Source organism: Microtus oregoni, unplaced genomic scaffold (assembly GCF_018167655.1).
Source record: "Microtus oregoni isolate MIOR12 unplaced genomic scaffold, Mior012 000033F_ref0000390, whole genome shotgun sequence".
NCBI classification, from domain to species: domain Eukaryota; kingdom Metazoa; phylum Chordata; class Mammalia; order Rodentia; family Cricetidae; genus Microtus; species Microtus oregoni.
The window spans coordinates 20,219,705-20,238,986 of record NW_024543092.1 but is presented as its reverse complement, the minus strand read 5'-3'; the positions used below and the strand labels follow the sequence as shown (position 1 = coordinate 20,238,986).

Below are 19,282 nucleotides of genomic sequence, written 5' to 3'. Positions count from 1 at the left end.
GGAGAGACAGAGAGAGAGAGAGAGAAGGGGAGAGACAGACAGAGACAGGGAGAAAGAGAGAAAGAGAAAGAGATGGGAGGTGGGTGGGGCCCTTTTAAAGGGGAACTCAGGGAATGTGCACAGGAGGTGCTTTTAGTGGTTACACTGAGGACGCAGCCTGTCAGGATCCCAAGTGCAGGCCAGTACAGACACCTAAGAACTAACACTTAGCCCTGTCTGCCTGTGTCCTGTGATTGTTGGCAAATACGGAACCCATGGTGAAGAAAGCGACTACCAAGAGTCTCAGGTAAGACGAATACATGCCTAGCTGTGTTCCCTGCCGAGCCCAAGGCTGCCTTGGATATAAATGGTGTACAATATAAAAGACCACTCACGGTCACCGCCACTGTCGTCATGGACACTGTGGACTGTGACACACCATGGATCAATGCAGGGATCTGCACATGGTACTTAGCACAGTGCTTGGTGCTCAGGGAAATACAGGGAACAAAGAAAGGAATGAATGAACGAACGCTTTCTCCATGGCATCTAAGCTGGAAGAAGAGGACACGCACAGCGAGTATCTGGTCCAGTTCTTCCCAGGCCACACGACTGGACTCTCCCTTCTCCTGCCCTTCTCCTTTCTTAGTTGGAAATTAAAAGGGTGGGTTTTTTTCACTCTTAGGCAATTTTGTCCTTGAATGTGTCTTCTCATAGTTGCCAACAACACACCCTCTCTAAACCTGAAATTCCCATGGGGATGCTCTGTTTTGAGAGTGACCTGCAACCTCACGTTTCCTTTCTTTCGAGGCATCCAGTTGTGTACTTACTTGACTTTGTATGTTGGGCCCAATGTTCAAGTTCCACGTAAGGAGGCAAGTTTGTGCTCCCTTACCCACGCACTTCCTCATGGATGGGCTCCACAAGACCCAGAGGAAAAAATCATGCAAATTGTTAGCCAAGAGAGGAAATTTTGAAAAAAAAAACCCAGAAATTTCACTGTGTGTACCTCTCAAAGTTCAGTCAGTTGATAGGTCGGCCATTTCTGCTACTGTAATGGCATTTGTCCCAAGCACATAGGATCCAAACTTAAAAACCATACACTGGTAAAGATTGTCACCTTTTAAAATACAATAACAAAATACTACATGATGCTTTTGTTCAGCAAATCCTGAGAATGGCCACTTCATATTCCTGGCGGAGCTGGAGGTTTTGCCTACTGGAGCTGGGGGAAGTTGTGATTTCTGCTGCTGGGGGGACAAGGAGAAACTGACTGTCCTAGACAAGGTGGGCTAGCAGGCATCTGAACTGATGGAGTGCAGCAGGCACAGATGGTGGAGGGAGGAGGGGCTGGAAATAAAATCGCAAATAAAGAAGTATTAAGACTGGGAAGTGATTGAATTGTGAGGTGCAAGGGAAAGAAAATATTGAAAGATTACCCCATTGGATGCTTTTTAAAAGTTGGCTGGTCCAGAACTCTTACAAATAATCCAATATTTTCTTTGGCATTATGAAACATGGCACTGAATCCAGTCAGCTGGGCTATTCCCTGTCCAATAAAATGATACTCAGAAAGAGGATAGGAAATAATCAAGATGTCAGCATGCCCGGGGACATGTTGACAGTGTTCTGTCAAGGTGATATTTTGCTTTCAGACCAGAGCAGTGATCTAACGTTCCATACTGTGGAGACAGGGGACCTAGATTTACTTAATTTGTATGGACAGCTGTGGCCTCAGACAGTATCACTTGTACTGAGCCCAAAACTCAGAAAAGAGGGGACTACCAACAACTATTAATATTTATGCATTTTGAGGTAAGCAAGATTCCTATATACCCAGAATAAGAAATGACGGCTAGAGATAACAGGGAGATGGACCAATGGGCAATGTGCCTGCCACACAAACATTAGGATCTGAGTTCAGATCCTGGTACTCACACTAAAGAAACCCAACAACAACAACAACAACAACAAAGCCCAGATGTGGTTTATTGCCTCTGTAACTCCTCTGGTGTGTGTGTGTGTGTGTGTGTGTGTGTGTGTACTATATATCACTCCTTGAACTCGCTGGCCAACCAGCCTAGCCAAGAAGTGAGTGTCAAGTTATGAAACCCTGTCTCAAAGACAAGATAGTTTTATGGGTAGCTGTAAGAAATCAGGCTGGGACTGAGCTGGAAGATTTCTCCCGGGGCCTCCAGCACTGAAAGGGGACATTCAGGGTGCTTGAGAAAACAATCTGGCTTTACTCAGCTGCAAACTCTGAAAACTGCAATACCAACCAGCTAGGCACGAGGCGTTCCTGGGTACATTAGTGGCACCGTGCGTAGGGAGGTAACCACCGCTCTGCTTCAGCTTGAGGCTGACTCTAGAAGAGGAAACTCACATCTGGTACTGTAAACTCAGCCCCAAACCTCTGGCTGAGGAAATCTTAGGCCCCAGAAAGGAACTAACTACTGCTGTTTAGCTAAAATGATATGGTGCCGCACTGTCTTTCAAATATTTCTGTTTCTACCCAGAGACCAATGCTGTTCTCAGCCTTAAGTAGGGAAGTTTCCTTTCACAAGAAACTTCAGTGAACGCAGAGGCTGGTGACGGGTCAGTTGCTGAGAATAAGTGATGCTTTAGTGCTTAGCCTAAGTAGAACATTTGTATCATTCCTCTGCTCAGGGACGTTTAGAGGAGAAAGAGAATCTAAGATCCAGAGAAAAGAAAGGCGGTGAAATGCTAGCTTGCGAGCATGACACAGCCATTCTAAACAAGATTTCAGAATGGCAGGTGCTTGCTCTGGGCCATTGTAAGACTGAGCCAGTCTGAAGGTTTCCTACGACTACTTAATTCACAGTGTTGGGGTTGCCGGCGTGCACAAGGCCACACCCGTCTTTCCTGCCTGTGCTAGGGATCTAATTCAGGGCTGTGCAGCAAGCATTCTTACCCACCCACGGAGTCATCTCCCCACCCCTTCCAGACCCATCCCCTCACTCCCCGATTCCACCCCCATCATTGTGAGCAATTAATCTTCCCCAGTTTGTTCATGTCTTGCCTTTCACTGGCTAAGCCTTGTCAACTCTGCTCTTCAAAGTGTGTTTCCTATAATTGTCCTAAATGATCTCAAACTTATAAGAATAAGAAGGATTAAAACAACAGCTGTGGAGAAGTGGCAAGTCGAGGAGCGCTACCAGACATGGCTGGCTTAAACACGGGGAGAATGAAATCAGTTATCCAAACAATTGTCTAATATACGGTAATGAGACAGCTAATTAGATGTCGTGGAGAGGCTGGATACTCACAAGATGGAAAAACCATGGAAGTTATTACTGTTTATTTCTCTCTCCATTTGAATAATGCCATCAGGGCCCTTTTATGAACCAATTGTCAATGTGCAAATTACTTAATCTCCTGCATTCATTTGCTCATCTGTTCCACTGGATGAAGAATACTTTCCCTCTCCTGGGTTTAAGGATTAAATGAGATGATTCATGAAAAGAGCTAACCCCAGAATCTAGCACAGAGAAGACACAAATGAATGTTCACCATTGTTAAGAACAACAAAAACCACCCTGAGACAAATTAGCAAATCAATAATCACTTTAAGAATTAAAACAAAAGACTATCCACCCTGTAAGTGTGGTTAGTAGGACAATTCTCCTGGATTTACATTACTATAAAACAAAATGGAGGCAAGAAATAATCAATTAAAAAAAACTCTATGTGCAATGCTAATTTTAACTGTCAACTTGACATACTCTAGAATCACCTAAAAGAGTCTTTGAGAATGTTTATGAGGGATTTTCTAGGCTAGACTAATCTAGGGAGACCTGCCCACTCTGGGTGGAGCCATCCCCTAAGAAGGGGATCCTGAATTGTGTAAGAGTCAAGAGCTGGGCACAAGCATACATGAATCTGCTGCTCTATTCTGACTGAGGGTATATTGTGACCAGTTCCTCAAGCTTCTGTTGCTGTAACTTCCCATCTATGACAGACTATGACCTGGAATTCTTTGCCGGCTCTAATAAGAACGGCCCCTTTAGGCTCACAGGCTGAACTCTTAGTCCCCAGTTGGTGGACCTGTTTGGGGAGGACTAGGGCATGTGGCCTTGTTCTAGTGTGCCACTGGGGGACAGAGTTTAAAGTTCCACAAGACTGTGGCATTCCCAGCGTGCCCTCCCCTCCAGCTCGTGGGTGGAGATGTGAGCTCTCAGCTGCTCCTGATCTCATGCCTTTGCTCCATCATCATGGAATCCAAGCCCAGCTGAACGCTGTCTTAATAAGCTGTCTTAGTTGTGGTATTTTATCATAGCAAAATAAAAGTAACTAAAACAAACTCCAGCTCAAACTAAACCTCTCCTCCCTAGGTTGCTTTTGTTTGGGTATTTTATCAAGGTAACAAGAAACAACCTTAAGGCACCATTCATGCCTAGTGAAGCTGTCTGGGATTCCTTAATGGAGCTGTGTACAGACTGCAGGGTTCTGTCACACATATATATTATATTAATTCATGGTCTTGGTAGCAGAATTCTTTTTTTTTTCTACCCCTGGCCTAACATCTTACTGTCTGTAGAAGTCCATTTTCTCAGTGTTCCTATATTGAACCAGTTGGTCTCAGCATGCTAATGGCAGACTAGTTGAGTATATTAATGGCCACTTTTTAAACTTTCCAAACTTTAAACACTTTTTATTTGGTTGAGTCTTTTTGTGAGCTAAATAAATTGAGTCATTGCATTTTCTAAAGGAATGGCTAAGTGCTAATATTAATTGCATAAATTTGGAGTCAATTTTGTATTATGCATGCTAGAGATTCTCAACCAAGAAATTAAATAGTAATTAGAATTTATCTTCCCACTGCAATCGAATAGTGTTAAGTTTTAAAACGTGTTAAATTGTATCTCACAGGTTTTTATAATGGAAGCACTAGCTGTGTGAAACTAAGCTGTACCAGGCAGGCTCGGGACATCGTGTGCTGGGAACAGAATTGATTTAGAGATAGTTATATCAATACAAAAATTCATTTATAACTGATTATTACTCTGGGCAGGTTTTATTTGGAATGGATTGTTTTTTTCTTCTTAAAATGTGAGAAATTAAGAGGAATTTAATAGGACAATAGAGCGCTCTTAGAAGTGTGTGACAGTCTCTGGGGCAGGGAGCTGGCTTCCTGCAACAGGGTCAGGCAAACAGTTCTCTGTAATATGGTGATAAACACAGATAAATGCTGTTTTCAGTTATTTCACGGATATTCTAAAGATGCTCACTCTATGAGTTAGTACCAGGACTAAAAGAGCAGGGTTTTTTTTTATTATATAAACTACAACTGTACTTATCTCAAAATATTGATTTGTGAAGAACAAATAACAGAGGCAGTTTTTAACATACATGTCTTTTGAATTCAGGAAGCCCCGTTGGGGGAATATCAGTCAGGCTAAAGACACTGCACCCTTCCACCTAAAACAAAACATTTTACAAAACAAATTGTGTAGAACAATGAGGTTCAATTTTATTCCATGTCCTATTAAAACTGTCCAGTTAAATTATATAGTTATTTTAAATTTCACTACTTAGTAATTTGGAAGTAAACATGAAGCATCACTAACCAATAAAAAAATCCATTTTCATCAAGCGATGGAACTGGATTGAACTGTGAGTGGTTATGTATTAGTTACACATAAACTACATGCTGTGGGTATGAGGTGTGAACACTGAACTATTGTGCTTGGTCTATAATTACAGTGTTCTTATGATGTTTGTTTTATTGCACTTCCTCATCTAAACAGCAAAACTCATGTACCTGGTTCCCATTTTAATTGTCCACTGGTGTTCCGTACAGACAAGGGGACACATCTGCTTCCGTATCCACTTGAATTCCAAGAAATTTCTATGTAAAGGTCCCGAGGCCTCCGTAGCCTACACACCTAATGTACCTATGGATGGCTGCCAGCTTTGACTGGGGCTCTCGTTCACTTTTCGTCCTTGTCCACCACTCAGGGAGGTACACTGGGCAAGAAACCACAAACTGAAAAAGATACACCTGCATCCTTTCTAGAAAACGCAATGGATACATTTTGGATTAAGCTAATTTAGTTTTGAATCTTAGCTGCCTAACATTAGCTGCCTTAGAGGCAAAGTTCTAAAATTTTCTCAACTGGGTTTCTTAATTTGGCCTTAACAGCTGTCCTCTATGAGGACCGGGTTAGCAGATACTGGGGGACCCCTAAGGCAGTGCAGTCTGCAAGGCTCTTCCACTTCTGCTTCTGAGACAGGTGACACCTCACTTAGTTGGCAATTTCACGGTCACAGTTTTTATGTTCATGCGCTTTGACTTCGCTGTTTTGGTTTGGTTTCCTGAGATAGGGTCTCACTCTTTAGCCTAGGCTGATCTCAAACTCACGGCAATCCTCCTGCCTTAGCCTTTCTAATGAAGAATGCATCACATGGTTTAATTAGTCACACATTTTTGCTTTCTTAGTGATACATAGAAGATGAAATATCCTAACCCCTTGTTACATCTTAAATTTGATAAAGTGGAGGAAACAATTCCTTTAAATAGATTTTCCAAATGTCTACGAGGGAGAAACATTTTTCTAGGAACAACCTAGTCCACAATTGGCACCCATTTTATCCATAATTATGAGAAGGAATTTGTCTGGGATTAAAAAAAAATTAGTTTCACATGGCTCCATGACTTTTAGCAGAACATTCTGTTTGATTTTGTATCTGTGTATGAGTGCGCATGCATGTATATGTGTGTGTATGTGAATGCACATGCATGTGTGCATGTGTGTGTATGTATGAGAGAGAGAGAGGAGAGAGAGAGAGAGAGAGGAGAGAGAGAGAGTGTGTGTTGTACATGGCCATGCGTGGGTTCGGGTGTAGAGGGCAGAGGACTTCAGGTGTCCTGTTCTGTCATTCCTCACCATACTCTCACCAACCTTGGAGCTTGTCTAGTGGCCAACAAGCCACAACAATCCTTCTGTCTTCATCCTCCGTCCATAGGAGGCCAGGCCAAGCAGCAAGCACTCTGGCACACCGAGTCATCCCAGCAGTCCCCGTTCCGTGTTTGAAATGAGGCATGCTTGCTGTAACTTTCGGGCGTTGAGAACATTTTCCAGTCATCATTGTGCACCACCACAGAAACTGATAACATGAGAATGCCTTTGCCTCGCAATGCACGGGAATCTGTGTAGATGAGCAACATCTTTGATCAGGTGGCACATTATCGCTGCTACAGACGACCAGCAAAACTCCCTCTTTCTGCAACCATTCAAACAGACTTGCTGATTGGCATTCCAGAGACAGCGTCTCCAAAAGCCTACATACGCTATCTTCAGTGTTCTGACTCTGTGTTCCGTTAGTGTCTGGCGATGCTGTAGGTGTTGGCTTGGACCCGTTCTGCCGTCTGTCTTGGTGAGTCATTTTGACCCAGCTCTCAGTGTGTTCACATATAAGAAAGGGAGACAAAACATGGACACTAACATCCCCATCCTCATTCTGGAAGTCCTGCGTGATTATAGGAAGTCTTGCAGCCTGCACAGCAGACTGTGCAGCAGGGAGAAACATGATTGGTGACTTAGCCAGAGACATTGCCATCTCATTACTAGGTTAGCCTTTTGAAAGGCATTGTACCTACTGTTTTTTATTTTTACTCATAAATAAATCATTCAAGTATTAGATACTGTGGTCCAACTCCAACATCAAGGGACATCTTTAAACTGTGTCTTGCACCTCCACTGCAGGCTGTGTACACTTTGGGCTTCTCAAATCAGGGTTCAAGTTCTTCACTTGGCGTTGAAGTTAATTCTGCATCCTCTTGAACATGGACTTCACATTTATGGTCATAACTGAACAGGTGTCAAGGGATGGCTACATCCTGAAAGTTCACTTCTGAATGTGCCCCCTCCATCCCAATTCCCATCTCTCTGTTATCAGAGCACCAATCCAATTCTGACCATGGGAGCACTTTGGAGATAGAATTAAGGATTTTGTGATGGCTAACAGTCATCAAGTTGAGGCTTGTCAACTTTCCAGGATCTAGGTTAACCTAGGAGACGAGCCTTTGGATCCACCCTAACTATGAATAGCACAAATCCATTAGGTCGGGGGCCTAGATTGAATGGAAAGGAGAAATAAAGCTGAGAGTAGCATTTACCTCCATACTTCCTGACTGTGGATGCTTGGCGACCATCTGTCTCAGCCTCCCCACCATGATGACCTGAACCCTGGAACCGGGAGCCAAAACAAACTCCCATTAATGCTTTGTTGGGGGCATTTTGTCACAGCAACGCTAAAGAAACTGAGCTGACCTCAGTGGGGCGGAATGTTACCCTTACCATCTGAGTGGATCCTCAGGGCAGCCAGAATGGGGCAGGAGGGGAGGCCCGAGGCTGGAAGGAACCGAGCCACCATGACTGACTTTGAAGCTGAGAAGGTGGTGAGACACGGAACATGGGCAGAGTAACAAGAGGTTCATGGGCCTCTTGTCCTACAGCTTTCTGCACTGATCTCTACCTACAATGGGGAAGAGTCTGAAAGATTCCGTGTCTCCAAAAAGAATGTGGCCATTAGCACCTTGGTTTTGGCCTCATTAGAATCTAGTGTCACCTGGCTGAGCCCTGTGGGTGTCTGAGCCACAGAACCAGACTTCAGTAGTTACGGGTGTGGTAGTTTGTAAAGGCAGCAATGGAAAATGAGTACACTGTGCATTCATCCCTCCATTTGGCAAATGAGTACACATGATGCATGACCTCTACCAGGAGCTGCCAGGAGCTGGCGATGAACGGGAACACAGGCAGAAGTTTCTGCCTCCACTGGGGTTCACAGTCAGCAGGGTTAGCAGGCAGCCCAAGTGCCTGGGTCCTACTTTATGGCTATTTGGCTCCATGGGCCTCTGAGATCTCAGTGAGGTCCCTAATCAGGTCATTAGATTAGAGTAAGACTCTGAGGGCCAGGCACACGCTGATCACCACTTCTTCTCGGTCACACACCACACACGGGGTGAGCTCTCTTTCAGCGGGGTGGTAGCTTTGGGACTAATGGCCTCACACACTTTTGGCTGGATTTATAAATACAACACATATGTGGTAATTCAGTTTAGGCCAATGATTTGGCAAATATTACGCATAGTGGATCCTTATAAATAAGATTTCCCCTTAGCACGACATGGAGACAGTCCCCAAAGGGAGGCTTTCTCTTGATTCTCCCAGCATGCACAGCAGTGGCAGCAGCGCTGGCAAAGCTGACGTTCTCTTTCTTCAGATTGAGGTCAGCCCCAAACCCCACCGCATTCCTTCACAGCACCACTGGCTAAGGACAAGTGAATCAGACAACATTCGACTCCCCCAAATCTCTCATCAAATATGGGTTTTACTCTCCCAAATCCATGTCCTGGCTGCAGGGAGAAGTTCCCGAAGAAGAGTAGAAGGTGAGGACTGTGAAGAGCACGAGGCCTGTGGGGTGGCGCTGCTGTGGGGGAGGTGGACACCCTCTGCTGGACCTGCCTTCCGGCTGTGGGTATCCACACGGCTTCAGGGACACCAGGCAAGGCCTGGGGAGTCTCTGATGGATCTGACAAGTGGAGAATCTCCGGCGGAGGATGTTTAGGGAACTGCTCTGTTGGCTCTTAGCGGGCACTCAAACATGTATTCATACGTGTTTGTCTGTATGTTTACTGTACCAGAGGACCATGTATCCATACGTGTTTGTCTGTATATTTAATGTATCACAAGCCTATGTACTCTGTGGCCCTTTCTTTTGTGCCTCATCAAAAGCCTTTGGTTAAAAGAACCACATGACACTAATGCCACTGGAATTAGCCTTGTGGGCACAGGGACACCAACCTCAAGGCAAGAACCAGCTACACGTCACACAGTGGCCTGTGATGAGTGACGCTTCCAGTCTGACATCATGTTTGTTCTCATTCCACTGTTGCTTAGTGTCCTACAGAAATCCTCTCAGGAATTCTGGCTGGCCATCACAAAACAGAAAATATGATATTACTATATCTGAAGGGGCAGGGAGCAAGGTACTCTAAAGAAACACACATATGCCTTCTTCCAGCTATCAGATTGGTTATTGTGGGAACAATGGTCTCCAAGAAGCTGAAATTTCCCCGCAGATCTCATGTTGGGAAAAGGAAAAGGCCAAATCCTGGTGTGGCCAGAGGAGGGACTTGGCTCCTAGAAAGATATTTCAGTTTGGACAATGCATTAGACCACATTGTAGGAGACACTGGGGCTGAGATGATGCTGATGGGCGGGGCCACACTTCTTTGTCTGTATTCAATCCTAACATCATGTCAAGACCCTGAAGATGGACTACTGTGTGGGGGTCACTGGACCACTTTGTTCCTTTCTCCAGTGGGATTACACTGATAAATCTCTACTTTTCATTACAACTATGAGCATGTATGTGTGTGTGTGCACATGTGTGGTGTATGCAATAGTGATGTGTATGTGTTTATATGTGTGTGTGTGCGCCTGTCTGTATGTGTGTGCATGTGCATGTCTATGTTTGTGTGTGCCTGTGTGTGGGGATATGCAAGATCTCATATACCTGTGTCTATATGTGCATGTGTGTGGTGTATGCATGTGCTTTTATCTATGTGTGCATGTTGTGGAAGCCAGAGGCCAACGATGGATGTCTTTGTCAGTCCACTCTATACTTGAGATCCGGGAACTTGTCTACTAGTCTAGGTTGCCTGGCCAGTGAACTCCAGGGATCTGCTTGTCTCAGCTCCACTTCCCCAAGGCTGGGAATAGGCATACGATGCTATGTGTGGTTTTATGTGGGTACAGGGGATCAAGTCTTTACATGGACAGTTTGTTGACTGAGCCATCTCTAGGCCTCCCTCACCATTACTTATTTACTTGTCCTATTGAGGATGGGGTGGATGCACCGAGTCTCTTGGGCCTCCCATCCCAGGCTCCGACCCTAACAGCTCTCCAAACCTATCTAACACTTTGGGAATATCATTAGTCTCCACCCATTAAGAAACTCGGAAAAGACAACATAGTTTCAGTTTTCCGAAACAGAATGACATCTAAGCCATTTGGTGAGGTGGTTATATGTTACGTTTATAATATACAAACACAAAAACTATAGCATGAAAGTATTTCTGTTAGGACAACTACACACTCTCCTTAATCCTTTGTGTATATACATAAACACCCAGCTTGCCTTCAGGTCAAAACAAAGCTTAAAATAGAGAATCACTGAGCGATAATGACCCAATTACATGCCTGTTTTCTAAAAAGAAAAGAATTAATATTGTACCATTAAAGAGCTTTTCAGTTTGTGATAAAGATAACTTAAAGACTCTGGAAATAGATGTTAAGATAAGTTATAGGGGCATAAGAGGCACGATTGGAATCGGTTTGCAAAAATTTAAGTGAAGGGTCACTGAGTAAAAGAGGCTGTTTTTCGTTGTATGGCCACCTCAACAAGGATATAAATAGGTTCACAAAGAGCTGATAGCAATGTAATGTGTTTAAGAAACTGACCTTGAAGGTCTGGGGCTGAGGCCAAGGTTGGGGCTGGGGATGAGGCCAGGGCCGGGGCCTGGTTACTCTGACACCAGCCGTGGTTTTTCCCTTTGTTATTTGTACATTAATTCAAGCTGTCCACAGAACTATACCTCAGGAAACAGGCAAGGAAGGAAATCTCAGCGTGCTCATCCTGTTCCTTTTAGGGAAAGTTCCCGTTCTGTTTTCTAATTCCACCTTCTCTGATGGTTAAGCTTATGATGAGATAATTCTATTCCATTTTGGCAGAGTGAAAACATACAGAAAAGGGAAACAATAAAACTGTGAAGCTGACTTCATCCTAAGTGAAAAACCTTCCTACGGGATCTTGCTCAGCTGAAACAAATCAAAATAGGAAGTGTGGCAGGGGGCAGGGATGGGGCCGGAGCTTCAGGACCAAGCCAGGCATAGGTGGGGCTCTACATCTACCGTGAGGTCAGGGAGCCGGGATCCAGCGTGTCACACCCACAGCACTGCTGAGGGTGGCATCCCTGGGCGCTGGTCTGAATCCTATCTGGCACTAGACCCCTCTCCAGCATCCAGAGGGTGCTTCTGGGGAAATTCCTCAGGAGAGAAAGCACTGGGGTTCCCACCTACCCTTGCAGGCTCAACACTGCGTGGGGCCAAGAGGAAGTTTAATTTTCACTTGTTAGAGATTTTTGACTGCGTGAGGATTCCTAAAAGGGCCTGCAGGACAAGAAACCCCAGAGCCTAAGGTGAAGGCAGGATGTCAAGGGGATGGAAGACTACTGAGGCAGAGCCCCAGGCCTATAGTCTCTGCTGTTGCTGGAGTGAGTTATTTAGGGGCCTCACGGGCACCCAACAGTGGGAAGCAAACACTTTCTACACTCTCTGAGGGGGCCTCCTTCTCTGCCTCCTAACTGGGGCAGCATCCTGGAAGATGCTCATAGACAAGGCTGTGGCCTGAGTAGGAAGAGGTGGATAGGACATCATAAATACCAAGAAACAGGGGTGAAGCTCACCACACCCCATATCTCAGGCAGGATTTCAGTGACAAGCCTGCCCAAGTGGAGCCAGGGGTGAGGAATTAAGAGTAAGCCAAGTTCAGGGTTTGCAAGACTCTCTTGGGACCTGTCTGATTCAAAATCCCCACAGGTCTTAGGAGGGAACATTCCAGATCCTTCTGCAGACTACCGGGGCTGGGGATGATCCCTGGGCCGAGCAAGGTTTCCATCCTGTCCCCCACCCCAGATTCTCCTTAATTACACCCTGGGTTGTGATGGTTAAACATAGCCAACACTTGGTGACATCCTTATTTCTCTAGTGTCCACAAAAAACCTTTACAACGCCCTCTGCTGCAGCTCAGGAAAGATTTGCATACTAAGGAAAACGAGGTAGAGGCTTTAAATATCAGCGACTCTAGAATAGGGGGGACTTTAGGTGACTTGAAAAGTATAAATTATGAACTAAGTGAAAAGATTTTTTTTTCAGTTAGAAGCTCTGGGATCCTGTTTGCTTCCTGGGCCACGTTAAATATGACTTTCTGCGACACCTGCAAGAGACAGCACAGGGCCTGTTTCAGTCTTCCAATACACTGAAGAATCCTACAGATCTCTGTAGACGTGCTCTAGAACCCTAGAGATCTCTGCGGATGTGCTCTAGATCCCTACAGATCTCTGCAGTTGTGCTCTAGGATCCTACAGACCTTTGCAGACGTGCTCCAGAACCCTAGAGATCTCTGCAGACATGCTCTAGAACCCTACAGATCTCTGCAGACATGCCCCAAAGGTCTTAGCTGAGCTGGTGGAAACTGGTGCAGAATGCGCTCCCCGCTAGCAGGGGACATGGCATGGATCTAGGCCTGGGGACCAAGTGTAATAAAGGAATTTTGTGGGTAGATCTTGGCTTTAGAGGGGAGGTTGAGGATGAAGTAGATTTCAAACACGGCTTTGTACTTTAAGTCAAGCGGACAGCAGCTTTTGACTCTCCCCTTCTACCTGGGCTTTGGTGAGGAGATAGACCAAGAAACACGACCTAAGGCTGGGGTGTACATCAGTTGGCAGCACGCACAGGCCCTGCCTGGGTTCGATCCCCAGCACAGCTCATCCCTGCAGCCCCAGCAGAACACAGCAGAAGGACCAGAAAGTCAAGGCCATCTTGGAATAGTGGCAAGTGTGAGGAGAGCCTGGGGTATTCAAACAAATGTAAACAAGAAACATGACCTCGCCTTTTCGTCAAGATGGCGCCAAAAGCAAAGAAGGAAGCTCCTGCCCCTCCCAAAGCCGAAGCTAAAGCGAAGGCCTTGAAAGCCAAGAAGGCAGTGCTGAAAGGCGTCCACAGCCACAAAAAGAAGAAGATCAGCACATCGCCCACCTTTCGGCGTCCCAAGACCCTGCGGCTAAATACCCCCGGAAGAGCGCACCCAGGAGGAACAAGCTTGACCACTATGCCATCATCAAATTCCCCCTGACCACCGAGTCAGCCATGAAGAAGATAGAAGACAACAACACACTTGTGTTCATTGTGGATGTCAAGGCCAACAAGCACCAGATCAAACAGGCTGTGAAGAAACTCTATGACATCGATGTGGCCAAAGTCAACACCCTCATAAGGCCCGATGGAGAGAAGAAGGCGTATGTTCGGTTGGCTCCTGATTATGATGCTCTGGATGTTGCCAACAAGATTGGAATCATCTAAACTGAGCCCAGCCGGCTAATTCTAAATATACACTTTTTCACCATAAAAAAAAAAAGAAACATGACCTCTACCCAGAGTGTGGCTTAGCTCAGGGAAGAACTCACAACTCACCTCACCAGTACGAGAGGGGCCGGGGAGGAGGCAGAGGAGACATGATGCTTTCTTTTGGACTCAGAGGAAAAGCAGGCCTATGTCACAAAGGGCTTGAGACTGGAAAGGGGCATGGCCACTCAAGGCTGGTAGGCCCTGTGCCAAAGCACATAGGCCATCCTCACAGCACAGTGGACACTGGTACAATCCTGTCAGGCCACTGGAGCCTAATTCCTCAGCAGAGGCCCGTCACTGCTCCTACAGAACAGCGGAGACGTGTTCTGAGGAAACCGTTGCGGTGAGCCAAGCTGGCCTTGGGTCTGGAGAAAATCAAAGTGTGCTTGGGCCACAGACTTAACTGCAGGTTGATATTCCTGTCAGTCTGGTTTGGAAACAGTCTGGTTTGGGCGTGGTCCTTTCCGCAAGGTCCATGCCCAACCCTCCCACTTTTGCTCTGCATTTCTACAAGCTGGAGAGCTCTCACCTAATGCTCACACTGCTAACTACTAACCTCTCTGTCTGTACAGCCCCAGAACCCAGAATCTCTGGTAACCTTCACATCACATCAGAGTATATGCCAACCTTGTCTATTAGGCCCGTACAACCACCACTAGCATACACACAGACTGCTACGAAGTTTACTGAAAAGCAACCTCTCTCTCTCTCTCTCTCTCTCTCTCTCTCTCTCTCTCTCTCTCTTTCTGCCAGAGTTGAAAAGGGGACGCGCACCTCAGATGAGGTCACCTTCTTGACTGCTGTTCAGTGCAGACCTTCCCCCCTTTATAAAGTTTTTTGTGCCCCTAAATTTCCCAAGGCAGCTGCAAGGCGGATAGCCCTCCACCATAAGAGGCCAGCCCTTGGATAAACAGATTCGTCAGCAACACCTCTTATTTCTAGAAGGTTAGCTATCGTCATGAGCTCAGACTTGGATTCCAAGGCAGTGGTGAGACGAGGATGACACAGTAACCGCAGATAAAATAGGGGCGACAGGGGCGCTGTGATGAGAAGCCGCAAAGGGAAAAGCCATGAGCAGGCTCAAAGCCACACCCTCTTTACTGAGATGCTGGGTTCCAGTGCTCCATCAGGACAAGCAGTTCTCGGTAACGCTGGTCTTTGAGAAAAGACTTCAGTCCTGACATGAACTGGGGAGTCGAAGGAAGGAGCTAAAGCTACTGTTAGGGTGGGAACAGTGAACATAAATACCTGTCCATGTTGACTTACTTGCTTAAGAGGGATTATTAGCATCAACAAAAGACATTCTATATCATATTTCTGCTGCTGGCATACAGTAAATGTAATACTTCTTGAATTTATTTAGCATCGAATCACCTTATGAAACACATTAATTCTAATGGATTATACATAATACCCTTGGAGGGACCACGTAAAAGTGTATGTCTATAGTTTTCCCCACAACCCTCTGAGGCAGGCGGTGCAGACACCTAACATTCACCAAACCCTCAGTCACGTGCGAATCAGTGCTAGTCATAACGCACACTTAATTACAGCCAGAAGACATGTGTACCAAATGTTTCCTGAGAGTGCTCAGCTTGTTGAAAACATCTCTCATTCTTCTAACAATCCACTGTTTAAAGGAAGGAAACTGAGGCACAGAGTAGCTGTGTAACCCATTCTTTTCCTCTGCATTTGATAAACAAGATTCAAACACGAAACTCGAATGCCAGAGCCTTCAGCCCGCAGAACTGAATGTGGCTACTGCCTATGTTGTGCCATCTCTTTTTCCCACATAGTGTTTGATTTGCCCAAAGTGTCTTCTCTTCTCCTGCACCAGGTAAGCTCTACTGACTGATCTAATCGTCGTTTAGGCAGTGAGGTGCTTGTGCCTCTTGTTCAGCTCCTGTGGGCAATGCAATCCTCCATTCCATGGGCATCCCTGGCAGACTGGGGGCAGCAGTGCCCTGGGCATCCCCTGGGCAGCTCTGGAGCAATGGAAAGGGACTGCTTTCCTCTCCAGCATCCCCTGGGTATCTCCTGGGCAGCACTGGAGCAATGGAAAGGGACTGCTTTCCTCTCCAGCATCCCCTGGGTATCTCCTGGGCAGCACTGGAGCAATGGAAAGGGACTGCTTTCCTCTCCAGCATCCCCTGGGCATCCCCTGGGCAACTCTGGAGCAATGGAAAGGGACTGCTTTCCTCTCCAGCATCCCCTGGGCATCCCCTGGGCAGCTCTGGAGCAATGGAAAGGGACTGCTTTCCTCTCCAGCATCCCCTGGGCAGCTCTGGAGCAATGGAAAGGGACTGCTTTCCTCTCCAGCATCCCCTGGGCAGCTCTGGAGCAATGGAAAGGAACTGCTTTCCTCTCCAGCATCCCCTGGGCAGCTCTGGAGCAATGGAAAGGGACTGCTTTCCTCTCCAGCTGATTTGCAGCTTCTCCGTCAGAAGAACAAAGAAACCAACAAACCATCATTCCCTCTGCTCAAATCGAAGTCCCTTGATTGACTAAACAAATCTTCCCCATAGGGACATCACAGGATGCTGCCACTGAAGAGAAGCTCTTGCAAAAGAAGCCATTTTCACAAGTTTATCCACCGTGGCACACAAGAACACATCAAGCCTCAGTTGACTTGTCATATGATTTTTTTGCTGGGAATGGTGGACTTGGCTTGCGACCCCAACACTCAGAAGCCAAGGCAGGAGGCTTCTAAACTGGGCTACAGGCTACAGCCTGTCTCAGAACAAAAGAAAACAAAGATGGAATTTTATCTCTGCATGCCGTAGAGTGGAGGTATTCAATCTACAGCGGCAGTGAACCGAACAGCCTTTCTTTCCAGCTGTAAGCTGTCACTTGGCCACACCCAATTTGGTCACAGAATGCGAACATTTTGCCTCTGTGAAACTCATCCATGGTTCAGAACATCATGGAGATGCTCAGACCAAAGGTCCTTACTCATATCTTCCAGTTTTGGTTGTTTTGCTTTCCAGCCCTAGGAGACTCTTTAGACCAATGTTTTAATCTATTTAGGGCAAGTACTTAGAGAGACTAGATTCATATGTGATAATCCCAATCTAACATTCAGAAGTGGTGGGAGGCGGCAGTTCTGATAACTCCCATATGACTTTGGAACAATTCAATGCTTGCCAATATAACAAATTACAAATTCCCAAAATGAAATTATAGTTTAAAAAAGTGGGCAAAAATTCCACAGGGAATGAACCTTAATTCCAAACTAAACTCAAATTTCCTATAAAGAAATAACCACTACTCAAGAAAAATTACACTTCTCAGTTTGGGGTAAAAACTGGTACCCAAAGTTCACCATCATTCTAAAGGACCACAAGAACAATCACACACAACTCACAAAAGTTTCTAGACTAGAAGGCTTGGGATCAGGTAGTCCAATAATACTCAGGTTCTCAGGAAAATTTTTTTTCCAGATGCCACTTAAATTTCAAGGCCAAATACCTAGTATAAACATTCCAAAATTTTGTAAATATATTCTTCTTATTTATATAGACTAATGTGGCTGTGCATTTCATGTCCCTGGGGAATGGGACCTGTCCACAGAGAGAGTAAAGGGGAACTCACACAGTTCTGTTCTCTCTTTTCTCTGTACGGATGCCTGGATTGAACTCAGGTCCTCAGGCTAAGCAGGAAGCGCTGTCCCTGCTGCAGCACCTTGTGGGCCCATGAATAACAAGCTTTGTCTCTTCAATGGGCTCTTATCAGTCTGAGTGGTGCATGTTGAGATTTATGTATTAAATATTAAGATATTTAATATTTTAGCATTTGATTACACAAACATGGGTCAGGATGTTTGGTTAGTCATCTCTGCTACATGGCACGTGACCCCATCAGCATCTTGTAGGCTGGAAGTTTTGAATGCTTCATGGGCAGCCTCATCCAGGACTATGTTGCCCTTAGAAACAAGGATGCCACACATGGAGACAGGCTCTTGGATGCCCCTCTTTGCTGTCAGGGCCTACAGCTTACAGTTCAGCAATGAATGGGTTCACGCCATTTTATGCCTGTATCACATCATTAATTTTGTGGCTTCATCTGGTAGAGCTATAAATGGAACATTCTTATTGTCTTAATTTTCTGTAACCTTTCATAACCTCTATAAAAGATTGTGGGAGGGACCAAAGTGCTACTGGCTGTATGACAGATACATTTTACGAATAGTTATAGAAACTGCTCTTCCTCTCACCCTGGTGTAGTTCCTGGAAAGTCAACACAGCTTAGACATCTCACGCTCATTTGTAATGTGGAGAAATGAGCTCCAGTTGGTGGCAATGCTACCCTGAGCATGCCCAGTCCTGTCTGATCATGAATCTAAACGAAGTTCAGCATGGTTAGTACTTTAGTTGAAGAAATGAGACCTAAACACAGACACCAGTTTGGATCTTCCATGAAAGACCCTGATCTAGGGTCCTCTGTCTGACACAGACTTATCTTTTTAAAAGATGGTATTATCCCAAATACCAGTCACACATTTAAGCCGAACCACTTTGCAAGGGAAGGACGGATTTGAAAACAGTTTATCCTTTAAGTCACATGACACTCACCTAGCATGCAGTCATCAGAAATAAGACACATCTTGTGAAGCAAAGATCTTGGCATGGTTGGTGAGACCAGGAGCGTGCATTTTACTCACAGAGTGTGGAAGGGCCACACTGGCAGTTAGCCAATGGAAACAGAGAACTTCTACCCTCATAGATGGGTTGCTTGATGATAGCTCACAAAATATTGCTACATTTTATGTAAGATCGTATTATAAATTTGTAATTCATGTGTATAGTAATGGCCGTTTTACTTGACCATGGGGTTGTAAATTCACTGTCTCTAAAGATTACACCAACTCTTACAAAAGGTTGCTACTACAGTTTATATATGAAGTGTCCCCCAAAGGCTTGTGTATGAAGAACTGGTCCCTCAGTGGTGGTGCAACTTCAGGGGGCTCTGCAAATCTCAGCAGATGAGGTCTAGCTGAGGAAAGTAGCTCCCTGGTGATTGTATGTTTCCACCACCCACTTCCTGTCTCCTGCTAGATGAGCATCCTCTTCCAGAACAATAATAACCTTACA

General features: G+C 45.5%; 1 protein-coding gene and 1 pseudogene across 1 annotated transcript in view; one reads left to right on the top strand and one right to left on the bottom strand.

Annotated features, from left to right (window-relative positions):
• Positions 1 to 19,282, bottom strand: part of Pacrg (parkin coregulated) — a 457,339-nt gene that overhangs the window by 172,117 nt on the left and 265,940 nt on the right. The window lies entirely within an intron of this gene.
• Positions 13,690 to 14,180, top strand: LOC121466481 (annotated as a pseudogene).